The sequence below is a fragment of the Condylostylus longicornis genome, unplaced genomic scaffold (assembly GCF_029603195.1).
Source record: "Condylostylus longicornis isolate FDR11 unplaced genomic scaffold, ASM2960319v2 ptg000040l, whole genome shotgun sequence".
NCBI lineage: Eukaryota > Metazoa > Arthropoda > Insecta > Diptera > Dolichopodidae > Condylostylus > Condylostylus longicornis.
Window position 1 is genome coordinate 366522 of NW_026578009.1, and position 13474 is coordinate 379995.

Consider the following 13474-nt stretch of genomic DNA (forward strand, 5'->3'; position numbering starts at 1 on the left):
ATAAATAATGAAGTTATTAATAAATTGTGTAAACGTAAAGCATTATACTTTATTATATTCTTATTAAAATTAGCAATTAATAATGCATAAAGATTATATTTCATTTTCTTTATATAAAAATATAAAATAAACTTTATTTAATCCAAACTTTTTGAAAAAGTCATTAGAAATTCCAACAGAAAATAAATAATTTTTTTTTTATATGCTTGCAAATCCTATATAAATTTCATAGATTTTTTCTTTTTCTTCGTTTTTGTTTTGTTACATAAATTTACGTAATAATAATGGGGTAATACTAAGAAAACATCACAAAAAAAATGACAAAAAAAAATAATATTTAATACGTAAAAATTCAATGGAAAATTTAAGAGCATGTTTTGCACAAAAAAAAAGGATCAAACACAGAGGTCAAGGATAATTCTTTATTTTCAGTATTTTCTGCATTTAAAAAAAAAATCCTTTTTTTTTTTTAGTTTTACTGCTTATCCTCATAAAATACGAGGAAAATTGAGATAATCACAAATTTTCTTTCTTACATAATATACAAATACATATTCACATATATATGTATGTAATTTATACATTCAACATATTTAATATCTATAATATGCAAAAAATAATAAAAATGATGTTGTAAAAAAAAATTGATGCATTCTAAAACTTTATTATCCTTTTAAAAGTCTTAGTCAATTCATATTGAATAAATCGTTAGTCATTTGCATACTTTTTTTTTTATAGAAAAATTTTTATTATTTCATTTGAAAAATGAAGTGTTTACCATAGAGGTTCCTTTATTAGGGTTTTTGTGGAGGAAATGTGATTATCATTTAAGAGGTACATAAATATATTATGTAAAGAATGTTGCTGATAAAAAAAAATATTAGATAAGTTTGTTATTTAATTATAAGAATAAAACTAATTTAAAACTAATTTGAGATTCCAAAAGAACAATTGTAATAAACTATATACGTACGTGTACTATATATAATTTTGTGCAACTAGAAAAAATTTGTGGTTTCTATAGATTCCAACAATTTTCCTATTTTCTACACATACTTTGTTATTATATAAACAACATTATATTAAGACATAATATTATTCTTATGTTGTGCACAATAAAGCTGAAACGAGTTAAACAAAAAAAATCATTATGTATGGGTCTTATTTGGTAATGAAGTCAGCCCTGAAATTACTGCACAAAAATTTTAATTTCTCAATCACTGTATACAAAATAATGAACGCTAAAGCTGCAATTTTTTTTAATTAACTTTAAGACTTACACATATTGTAGGAACCACAGAAATCATAAAAAATAATTAAAACTCAATTTAATACATTCTAAACTTTAGCTTAATATAAAGTTTAGGACCCCGATCATACCTTTAATTAAAATCGTGATTCAGCAAAAAAATTTTTTTAAGGCTCTCAATCAAAATAAATTTTCAAACGTGTCGTTTTTAGATCCCATATTTACTAAACAATTAAAGTTGCATTTTATGTTTTAAGAACACAAATTTGAACTTAATAAAAAGTAAACCTTCCGAAAATTTCTTCCCTGCTCATTATTTATCATTAATTTGAATTTAGCATCTAGCATAATGGAAATTTAATAGTCAACTTCCCTTATACACCCAAAAAAATATTTATTGTTCAGAAAGGTTTCAACTTATTCTAAAAGCCACAATTTGTCCACAATAAGTTATATAATAGAAAACTTGATAATTTCTAAAAAAAAAATTATACTTTTCTATTTTTTTACTATAAATTGCAGAAAATTTCTTTTACTTCCAGCAACCCAGTATAATTTACTATATTTTCTTTCATCGTCAATCAAAATAATTGCAAAATAAATTCTTGAATGATTTAAAATCTTGAAAAAGAATTTGGCAGTAAAATTTTAGTGTATTTTTATTTTTATTGAATTTCAGAGTTTTTCATTAAAATGAGAAATAAATATCATTCTAAGTACTTATTGTTCTGTTACCAATATGATTTTGTGTAGAATTTGCGTTTATATCGCAAATTATTTTAATAATCGTTTAATTTTTCTTTTTTTCTCCGTAATTAATAATAATTGATTTTGATTGAATTGTTGAAATCAATTTAATTAAATTTATTGAATTTTTTATGTTATCTATACATTTAGTTATACTGAGTAAAAAATTTTCAAACGATATTTTAAAGAATTGCAGTTCAATTTGTAATAACGCTGCAAAATATATTACATACACATTCTAATAAAGCGTATTTACCCAATAAGTCAGTCAAAGCCCAATAATACATTGGCACTAGTCCCAAAAAAATGTTCATGTTATTGTAAAATTATAAATATTTTCGATCCCAAAATAAATTTAACGGGATTGAGTATTCGGAAAAAACCCATTATATTTTCAAGAATAATTAAAAATTTATTCAAGTCCGGTGTGGAGTATGCGGAATCTTCAAAACTTATATATGAACTAATTTAGTAGTATTGCACCAAGACTACACATTTCAATTAAACGATTTCAAAATATTTTCTTATATTAATATCAGAATGTTGGCAAGATCAACTAAATTCATCCTCATTTTATATAGTAACAAATAAAAACTAAATATTAGCAAAAAAGAAAAAACAAAACTGTTCGCTTGAAAGAAAAATATTAAAGACATAAAGTAGGTAATCAGTTTTATTTATTTGTTCTTAATAAGTATAAACGTAACAACATAAATAATTAAATATAAATATCATTGTATTTGTAATGCATTTATGTGGAAATATTATAATATAGAATTCCAAATAGAATATACGCAATATACAATTGTTTTCAATTATTTATCATCTTTAAATGCTGGTTTATATGTATGTATGTAAGATATAGATATAATTATTAGCAGGTACTACCATCCTGTATTACTTCGTAGTATAGAATAATAAGCAAAATACTTATTTCTCTCTATATATATACTATATAATTATCAATAAATTATTTTAAATAAAATTAATTACATTGGAAAATTAAGCATACAAGTAAAGTACACAAAATCAACTCTTATAGCATATACAAGCTTATTTTTTGCTTTTATTTCCACCCTTTCTTAATTTGATTTTATTGTGATGTATGTTATATAAAATAAAAAAAAATAATTTATGAGTAAATCATTTAAACTGGAATTCGATTCTTGATATTGTCAACATTTCAATAATATTACAGTAACTATACACTAATATTTAATCAAAAAATATTTATGTATTTTGCTATACATAAGTTTTTTTTTTATGAAATTGAAATGAACTAGGGGTTTTGAATATTTTATATTTTGGTAGGAATTTTGGTAATTATAATTTAATTTTAAAAATTCCTACGTTTATTAATTTATTGAGTAAATACCACCTAATTTATTTAAAAAATTTTAAAATAAGAAGCAGATATTAACAGATCTGTTATACATAGCATGATGTTATATTTTAAATTTTATGAATCTCACAACTTACAATCCCTACATTAACGTACATTTTTACCAAAAAAATAATCAAATATTGAATTCTACTCAATTAAATTTCAAAAATATTTTTGAGATAAAAAAAAATATTAAATTTTATAATATTTGTAAATTAGTCAAGAAAAAAGAACTAAACCGCATCAAATAATATGTATGCCATTTCATTAATAGAATTTATTCTTATTAGAATTGCAATATTATTTACAATTATTGATTTTAAATCTTCAGAACATCCCTTTATAATACAACCATAAATTTCATTGATATACTATAACAAAATTTGAAAAAAAAAATATTGCATAATATTTTTTTTATCAATATACAATTTAATATAATATAAAAGAATTTATAATAATTTATGCTTAATAATAATATAGATAGATTAGCTTATTAGAGGACATCTCATACTGTACAAAGAATATTTCTTGTATAAATAATCTTCTACACATACAATAAATGAATAATATAAATTTATTATGAAAAATAATATACTATAATATAGAAATAATGGTAAAAGAAAAAAAAAAAAAGAAGAATGATACACAAAAATAAAATACTTAATAATAAAAATAAATTAGTTCGGAAAAAAATTGAAAACAATCAAAAATAAATAACAAGTTTCCAATTACCTGATTTATATTTCGTATTATTTGATTCGATTTCTTCTTATACAATAATTGAACTACCATAGTAACTAAATATTTTCTCTTTCTTCTCAAATAACTATTGATGAATGTATCATAGTTATATTATTATAAAATATATATATGTATTTATATTAGTATGTAAATATATTATAGTTCGATATCACTATATTTATGACATTATTAAAATTTATATATACATATATATATATATTTTTAAATTTTTTTTATTTTACAAAATACTTTAATATGTGGGTATTAAAACATTTAAGAAGCGATTAGATTTTTAATTATTTTTATTTATTTTCATTTTTTCTTTAAGCTGTCCTCTAAAGTTTTTCTAAATGTTTAAGAATTTAAAAAATTAAATTTAATAAATATGTTATAATAGAAAAAGAAAATATTATTAAATATAATCTAAATAATAATAAGAAAATTTTAAAAATAACTACGATAAAACCACAATTTGACTTAAAACAGAAAAATGTAAAATTAAAATCAAATTATTATGTTATATTATACATATATATTTATATATAAAATATATATGTATAAACTGATATAATATTAAATACATATAATATAATATGTTTTATATTTTATAAGAAAAACCACATTATTTTAAAACCACTTCATTTTATATATAAGTAATATCAAATTATTTATCAATTTTGTATCAATTGAAATCAATTATATTATATTTGTACATATGTATGTATATAGATATATATAAATATTCTTAGGTGTGAAATACGATAATTTTATGAAATTTTCTTTTTTTATTAAAAATAACTTTATTTTACGAGTATAAGTAGTATTATTGTCTTATATATATTATATTATTTATTATTTACATCATTTTAAATAAACATTAAACATAATTATGTAAAATTTTTTATATTATAGATTACATTCATATACCTATATATGTTTTGTTTTTTGTACTTATACTTAATACATATGTATATAATTTACCAACTTAATTAGAATTAATTTTTTTTTAAATTATTACATTATTTTCTTAAAACAACATTTTTATTTTTTAACTCTGTAAATATCAGAATAAGTATGTGTAAATTTGTAGAATTCTTAAGAAAAACAAAAAAAAAAATTATACCACATGGTGTAACAAGAGAGTTCATTAAAATGATTACAAAATCAAGGTTCAATGAAATATTCTTATAAATATGAAAATAACTAGTAAATATAAAATAAAAAATATACAAAATAAAATAAAAAACAAGTTATACGAAAAATAAAAAATACACAATACAAAATAAACAAAAAAAAAACAAATTTTTTATATTTAATATTTTTTTTTTACATTATATGTACTTTTATTTTTTCCATTTAATTTTATTTCTTTTATATATTTTATTATTATTATTATATCAATTCAATTCACACTTCTTCATCACAATAATGTGAAAAAATTAAATAATAAAATCATACATTTATATAAATACATATATATTAATACTAATAAATTTATAATATACTTTTAATATATCTATATAAAATATATATACATATATATATTTTGTTTTTTAATAGTACGCGACGCTCATGCAATTTTTTGAAAATAAAATTTTTAATTGTGTTTTTATTTCCCGCAATATTTTTTATTGCTATAATAACGTCATCACAGTACGAGCATTGAACGGTAACTGAAAATAAAAATTTTTCTTTTTTAACTTAAAATCTCAAAAATGAAAAATATAAAAATGTATTTTTTTTGTTTTTTTTTTTTGACTTCTACTAGAATATTGACTACCGCTGCTTCCTTGCTTGCTTCAGTTTTTTTTTGCTTTATTTTTTTTTTTTTTTGCTGTTTTGAACGTACAAAAAAAATTGACTAGAGCTGGCTGTAGTTCTGTACATATTATAGGGTATTTTGTTCTGTTTTGTTATTGTTATCTAGGTATTCCTATAAAAAGTAAAACAAAAATACAATACTGCATGGCAGAAAGGTATATAATATTATGAAAAATTGAGAAGAGGTGCCGATAAATAAACAAAACAAAGGTATCACTATGTAAAAAATTGAAATGTAGTAAAAATTTTGATATCGAAATTTTGATTAATATTAAACTGAATGAATATGTTCAGTTTTTATGAAACAATATTACAAATTTAAGGTACCATATAAAATGTAAAAGATAAAAGAAAAAACGGTAATATAATCAAAACTATTAACGATTAAATAGACAATTGGATAATAGATACTTATGTACATATATGTATTGGAAAATAATGGTAAACATTCTTTTTGAAAAATTAAATGTAAACAAGAGTTCGATTTTTCGATTACTATATTAAACTGTAGAAAACATATCCCACAAATATTTTTATTAAAATATATTTAAATTCTAAATAGCTTTAAGTATCATATTACACTTACGAGTATATAGTTTTTAAATTGAATCCAAAAGTTCTAAGTTCAACAGTTCATTTCAAAAATTAGAAGACGTGTTGCTGAAATATGAGACGAAAAGCAGCTTCATAGATTTTATATAAAATTTGAACTCTGGTTGAAATAAAAGTAACAAACAGTTTTAAAAACGAAAATATTCTGGCTGTTTACTTCATAAAAATAAAATATATTAAATAATGAAAACCTATAGAAATAAAAATTAATTTATAAAAATTAGTTTATTTAATATCGGCTAAAATAGTCATTTCCTCGCAGTAACTCAATTTTGTAAATTTTATTTTGAAAAGTTAGGGTACATAATGCGAAAAATAATTTATTTTGAAAACTACATTAAAAGAATATAAAATAATAGCTAATTTTTTTTTTCTTTTCAAAAAAAAATTGAAATACCATTATATTTATAATTAAATTAAACTTGATTAATATTCACAAGTAATTAAAATTGACCAAATAATTTAAGTTATTTTATGTCATGAATATTTTATATCAAACTCTTAACAAATTATTTATTTATTGGGAATCTTTTTTTTTTCTTCTAACACTATCATCACGTGGCAATTTGAAAAGAAGTATCAATTATGATACGTAAATAATATGTACCTATATAAGAAAAATTATAATAACATACATAACAATATACTGGATTCGTGATGTTAAAGATTAAAGTAAAAAATAAAAAAAACAAAATTATCGTGTACATTATATACGATGAGTGTCCAGCCAGCCTGATCCATACTTTTTTTCATTCTTTTGTTTATTTCCTTTAAAGAAAAAATACCAGAATGTGGTTATTGACAAAAAAAAAAACAAAAATTTAAGAGAAGAAAACTGGTTATATCATAAATGTAGGAATGAACATTCACTATGTTAGTTTATTAATGCTCAAAAAAATCTGTATAGGGGAGAATAATTTTCATTAAAGAGCACAAAAAATAATATTATTGTAAAAGCATGTGACCCTCAAATTTCAGTTATAGACGTTCATAAAAAATACTTACATATATAATTTTATAGATCTATATACGTATATTGTAAATTACAATATTTTAAAAAAAAAATTTAAAGGGAATTTCTAGCTCTTTCATTCACACTAAATTCAAAATTTAGTTCAAAAACAATTTATAAATTTTTCTTAAAACAATCAATTAAATTATTAATATAATGTACTTGCAAAATGATATATGTAAAATAAATATCTTGTGTTACCAAAATGAAATAGTTTAAATGGTTCCAACTTTCAAAATTAGTATCAATCTTTTCGTTACTACTCTAAAAAAACTTTTAATATACAAACAAATAATATTGCTCAATAATATTTTGCATATTCAAGAGAAAATTCAATAAAAAACGCAACTCTCTTCAGTAGTTCAAAATATTTTTATGAATGAGTTTTGAACGTAAATGTATAGTATTTTATTTACATGTTATTAAAATAAAATCTCTCAGAAATTGCGCACTTCAAGTGTTTATGAATTAAATGAGAGTTCTACAAAATATTTTCCCAATTAGCAAAAAATGGATTGTTTGTCAGTAACAAAAATTCGGTTATATGTTAGCATAACGAAGAAACGAATTGCGAATTTATGCTATCAATTTTTTGTAAGACATAAGTTATAATTTTTTTTATGATGTTAAAAGTGTAAAATAGTGTAAAAATAAATATTACTTAAAACATTTCATCTGCTCCAGGAGTAAAAGGCCTTCTTCGACAACACGAAAGTAATTTTTTAGATACAAATATTAAAGAAGGCTAATGTTAGCTGTCAACCAATTATTGATAGCTGAAAATAAAACTAAATTTTTCCCAATATTCGAACAAATACTAACTGTTTATATAATAAATAAATATACATAAGTTCAGACGGTTGGTTTATAAAACGTACTTTACTTTTAAATTAAGTTAAAAATTAAGTTCAACAACAATTTATAAAATTTGCTTAAAACAATAAATTAAATTTTTGGTATAATCTGCAAAATTGTAGATGCCGTTGCAAATAATATTCAAAATAGATTCAAAAATAAAAAAATCAAGGTTTTGTAATATTCAAACTGCACTTCACATTTTGGAATGTAATTTTTTGATAGCATATTCAAAACATAATTACCCGATGAACTTAAAATTATATATATAATCAAGTTTAAACTGAGTTACCATAAACACCTTAACATGAATTTAATATTCTCAATTTCGTTTTTATTTGACTAATTTAAATTACAACTTTATAATTGTTAAAATATTTTGATAAGGTTTGGGCATATTGAAACACTAAGATGAAAACTGCAAGCAATTCCGAATAAATTCTTAAAAAACTTTGAGGAAAAAGAACAAGTGCACCAATTTGGAGTTAAATATTTTAGAAACTTTTTATTCTTGATAAAATTTTTTCATATCATTATAAATTTTTAAACTGATTGATTTTTTTTATTATTTTAATTATTAATATTCTTATTAATAACTAAAATTATATTAGTACAATAAAGTTGTCAAAAATATATGGCACTACTTATGCATATATGTATGTTATAACTCGATTGCTATATATTAAAACTTTATTAAAATTAAAAAGCTAATCATGGAATGTACTTTTGATTAAGTATTTTCATCTCGAAGCTCTGCGACGACTCCGTCACTCGTTACTGAGACAAAACCATACATATTTTTCACTTTAACACAAATTTTTAATATCTCTAATCCTTTATACTGTACATGTAAATATATGTATGTCAAAACATCCTAATTTCAAAACTACATCCAATTTCCAAGCCGAATAATTTCATTTAAATTTTCATCTAAAAAAATATTACCACCAATAGTACTTTTTATTTACTTTTCAGTAAATAGTACTTTTATTACAAATGTTGCGTAACGGTAGTGAAAATAGTGTTAAAATTGTAAATTTATTATAAAATTCACAGTAACGTTTGTTAACCAACAACTCCCACCACACTACTTCCTTAACTTAAGCTTTTCTTAATTTAAGCTTTCCCGTGCTTTATGCTTGCACTATTGAATTTAAATTTAATTCTTTTCAAAAAACCGCTTATTTTTTCTCTAAGTGGTTACAGATTTCTTTAATTTAAAAATTATTGTAATTTAAAATTATTGATATTCTTTGAGTTATAAATATTTGAAAATTTTTTGTAATTTTATATTAAAAAATGTTACCTGATTTTGTATCAAATAATGAGAATGCAAAGTAATAACAACATCTACTTATTTTTTTTAATATTCTTCACTAACTCTAAAATATTATGTACCTATATTATTAAATTTGGTTTTTTTTGGTTTAATAATATGATATTGAGCGGTGTTTCAGAATCTTTTTGAAAAAAAAATTAACAATAAATCAATATTACTTCATGAATTCCTGAAAATAAATTTGTAACAAAAGTAAACCATAAAGAGAAAATCTTTGATTACATACATATGTACATATGTATTATATTAATACTTACTTTTTATAAAAGGGTTTACAAATTAATGAATTGAAACAAATAGACTTTAATTACAAAAATTAAAAATAAGGAGTCTTTTTTTTTTTATTAAATCACAGTGTTAACAAATTTCTTTTACAAAACAATAAAAAATAAATAAGGACAAAAAATTAAAACAAGAAAAAATGGAAATTATACTTGGCCATCATTATTGATAAAAGTTAATTTTAAATTCTATTTACGTATTTTTAAGTTTAAAAAATATATTTATTTTTATATTTTAGAGATTTTTAATTTTGTTTTTCTTATTTAAATATAGCAAAGGGAATTTTAAATTTTTAAATTTAATTAATGAAATTGAAATTTTATTTTTTTTTTTTTTTGATGACCATAATACAAATAACAAAAATCAAAAAAATATTTATATATCCATGTTCCATTTGAAATTTGTATTTTTTGTTTGATATTATTTCTTATTTAATAAATGCTTATATATTTTATAAATTTTAAATATATGTAAATGCTTATATATTTTTCTTTTATAGTAGTTTAGCATTGCATTTGCTTTGTAATCAATAATGTTAATAAAAAAAAATTAATTTATTTTAATTTAAAATGGAACAAGGTTTTATGTTTATATGATATACAATTAAAAAAAAAAAGTGTTTTTATTGTGTTTTCAAATATTATATAATAACAGAAATAAATAAAACTATTAAATACTAATATAAATTTTTATACTTATCCAAATAAAAATCCGTAATATTGTTGTTTTTTTTTTTTTTAAATTTAACTTTCGTATTTTCGGAGTTTTTCATAAGTAAATTTTTAATATGTTAATGTTATATTTTGTACCATCATTTTAACTTAAAAAAATAAATGTATTGCAAAAAAACTTTCATTCTTTATTAATACTATCGACTATTAATTATGCTATAAATGCATTTCTGTCTGTTTTTATAAATTTCATTTAAGACTAAAAAAAATTTTTTTAATAGCTTTATCACATTCATTTTATCACAGTTTATTTTATATATTTTTCTTCATACTGGAAGAAAAAAAAAAATAATTTAAAAACGTTTTCAACTAAAATTAATTAATTTTTTTTTTGTATTCGATGCGTCTTTCAAACATACTTTCGTTTTCTTTTTCTTTATTTTTATATGTTTTCTTCATAAATAAATATGATAAGATATATGTATATATATATATTTTGTTTATAATTTCTTTTTATATTCTTAATATTTTCTATATTACTGTGTAATATTTTTTTAATTGTTGATATTTAATTCTTATACTTATATTATTTTCTTTTTTTTTCCTCTTTTTTTTAACGTTCGAAAGTTGAATCATCTTTAAAGTCATGTCATCAGTGCAGTTTTGAAGATTTTCTTTTATATTTTATACTTTGAATTTTGCATCGAAAACTATTTATAATTATTCTTTTATTTCATGTACTTTTGATATTCTTGTAAAAAAGAAATTTATTCTTATAATTTAATATTCGTTATATGTAATTATTTTAAAAATTTTATCTCTTTTTAAATATCACATTGAAATATCAGTTTTATTATTAGCATCCTTTTTTCCTTTTTGTCTTTATTTTTTATATTTGTACATAATATATTAAAATTTGTATGTACGTTATTTTAATTTACGGTATTGAATGTTTTAAAGATTATTAATGGTTAAGTTGCTTAAATTCTTTCTCTCTGTTGCAATCAATTCGATATATCTCGATCAATTTTTATCTGCAAAGAAATCTTTTGATTAAAATAAAATATTTGGTATAAAACTTGAGTATCATTTTCATCTAAATAATAATAGCTTATATAATAAATTTTTGCAGTTTTTCTAAAAACTTTATATATATTACCTCTTATATTTTTTACTTGTTTTATTTATCCATTTATATTTATTAAATTTTAGCATCATTTTTATATACTTATTTTAAGAAACGGTAACGAGTTTTAATAAGATCATAAATTTCTTTAATTTTTGTTTCTATAAAATTTTTTTGTTTCAGTTATTATATCAATTTAATATTTGTTTTTTCAATTATGTACGTTATTTTTGTTTAATATTTGGCTTTGTATTTTTATTTTGAAATTATTATATATAGCTTAATTTTGTTAAGCAGTAATTTTAATTACGAATTTGGAAAGCGAAAATAATAATTTTAAAGTACAATTCTTAAACAAAACCTAAAATGGCATCTACATAATATATTTGTTATTTAAAATAATTATTGGAAACAATAAAATGTATTCCTACTCAAACCAATGTGATTAGTTGTAATTCTTTTTTCTAGTTGTGTTCAATGCCGATTCGCAACAATTAAGAATATTGCGTTGCTTTAATATAAAAATATTTAAATTTTAGTGGCAATTATTACTGAAACATAATAAAGTAATTTTTTTTCGATTTCGCTTAATTTTTGTTCAATTTCGTTTAATCTTTGTTCAATTTCCTTTAATAATCTTTTTTTAATATTAATTTGATTAAATTTTTATTAACCAGATTCGGATTTATATTAAAAACAAAATTATGGCAAAAAAAAAAATCGGTATAAAATTTAATTTGTTTTTTTTTATAAATCTTTAACTTTGTATACTTTTATCTGTTAAAAAAGAACTAAAAAAACTCGTATTTTTCTATGTTAAAATGAGTTGTTAAATCTATAATTTATCTTTAATTTGCCAAAATTTAAAAATTTTATACAATTTGTTTTTGCAAAGAAATTATAAAATCATCACTTTTACTTTCAATAAATCTTTGAATAAAATTCGAATTGTCTTTTTTTATTAAATTATTAATTTTTGTTTCTCATTTTTAAAATTTTTTAAATATGATAAAAATAATTGAAATTTCTTATTTAAATATTCACCTTTGATCAATACTTTATTCAACTTACGAATATGTACTTTGATATCCTGTAAAAAAATTTAAATAAAAATTAGATGAAATTTAAATTAAAATTGTGTAAAGAAGTTCTTTAAGCATTATCGAACTTTGCTAATTCAAAGAGCACTTGGTTATTTCTTGTGTTTTCCCTTTCTCTTAAGATTATTCATTTCTATAAAAAAAATATTTCTTAAATATATTTGAAAAATCAGCATTGCAGTTTTAGCATTTTTTTTTTGCAATAAGCACTCTTTAATAATATAACTTCTTTTAAAACAACTAAAACAAAAATTTATAAAAGAAAATTTAAATATTTAACGTGATAAAAATTTAATTTGGGGGAAAGTTGAGTATCTTACAGTAATTTAATTTTTGAAATTAGTTCACTTAATAAAATTGCGTAGATAACTACTTAATTAAATAATAATTTTAAATGAAAATAAGGCTCATTAAGTTCTTTAAAAATATTTTAACCATATTTTTATACCAAAAATTAAAATATATATAATTTTATAAGCTTAAAATAATAAGAAACTGCACTGTTGAAAAAATTAAATTATTTTTGCCTAAATCT

At 19.8% G+C, this 13474-nt stretch overlaps 1 protein-coding gene across 6 annotated transcripts in view; it reads right to left on the reverse strand.

Moving 5' to 3' along the window:
• Positions 1-5911, reverse strand: part of LOC129609528 (extracellular sulfatase SULF-1 homolog) — a 68794-nt gene extending 62883 nt beyond the window's left edge. For 2 of the 6 annotated variants that reach the window (XM_055521489.1, XM_055521494.1), the window contains exons 1-2: positions 5627-5911; positions 4113-4467 (exon numbers count right to left, since the gene is read on the reverse strand). The gene's annotated coding sequence lies outside the window, so the exon portion shown is untranslated. Of the gene's footprint in view, positions 1-4112; positions 4545-5451; positions 5543-5626 lie in introns of those variants that run through there. The other 4 variants (XM_055521490.1, XM_055521491.1, XM_055521493.1 and 1 more) reach the window with 4 other exon arrangements.
• Positions 5912-13474: the final 7563 nt, after the last annotated feature.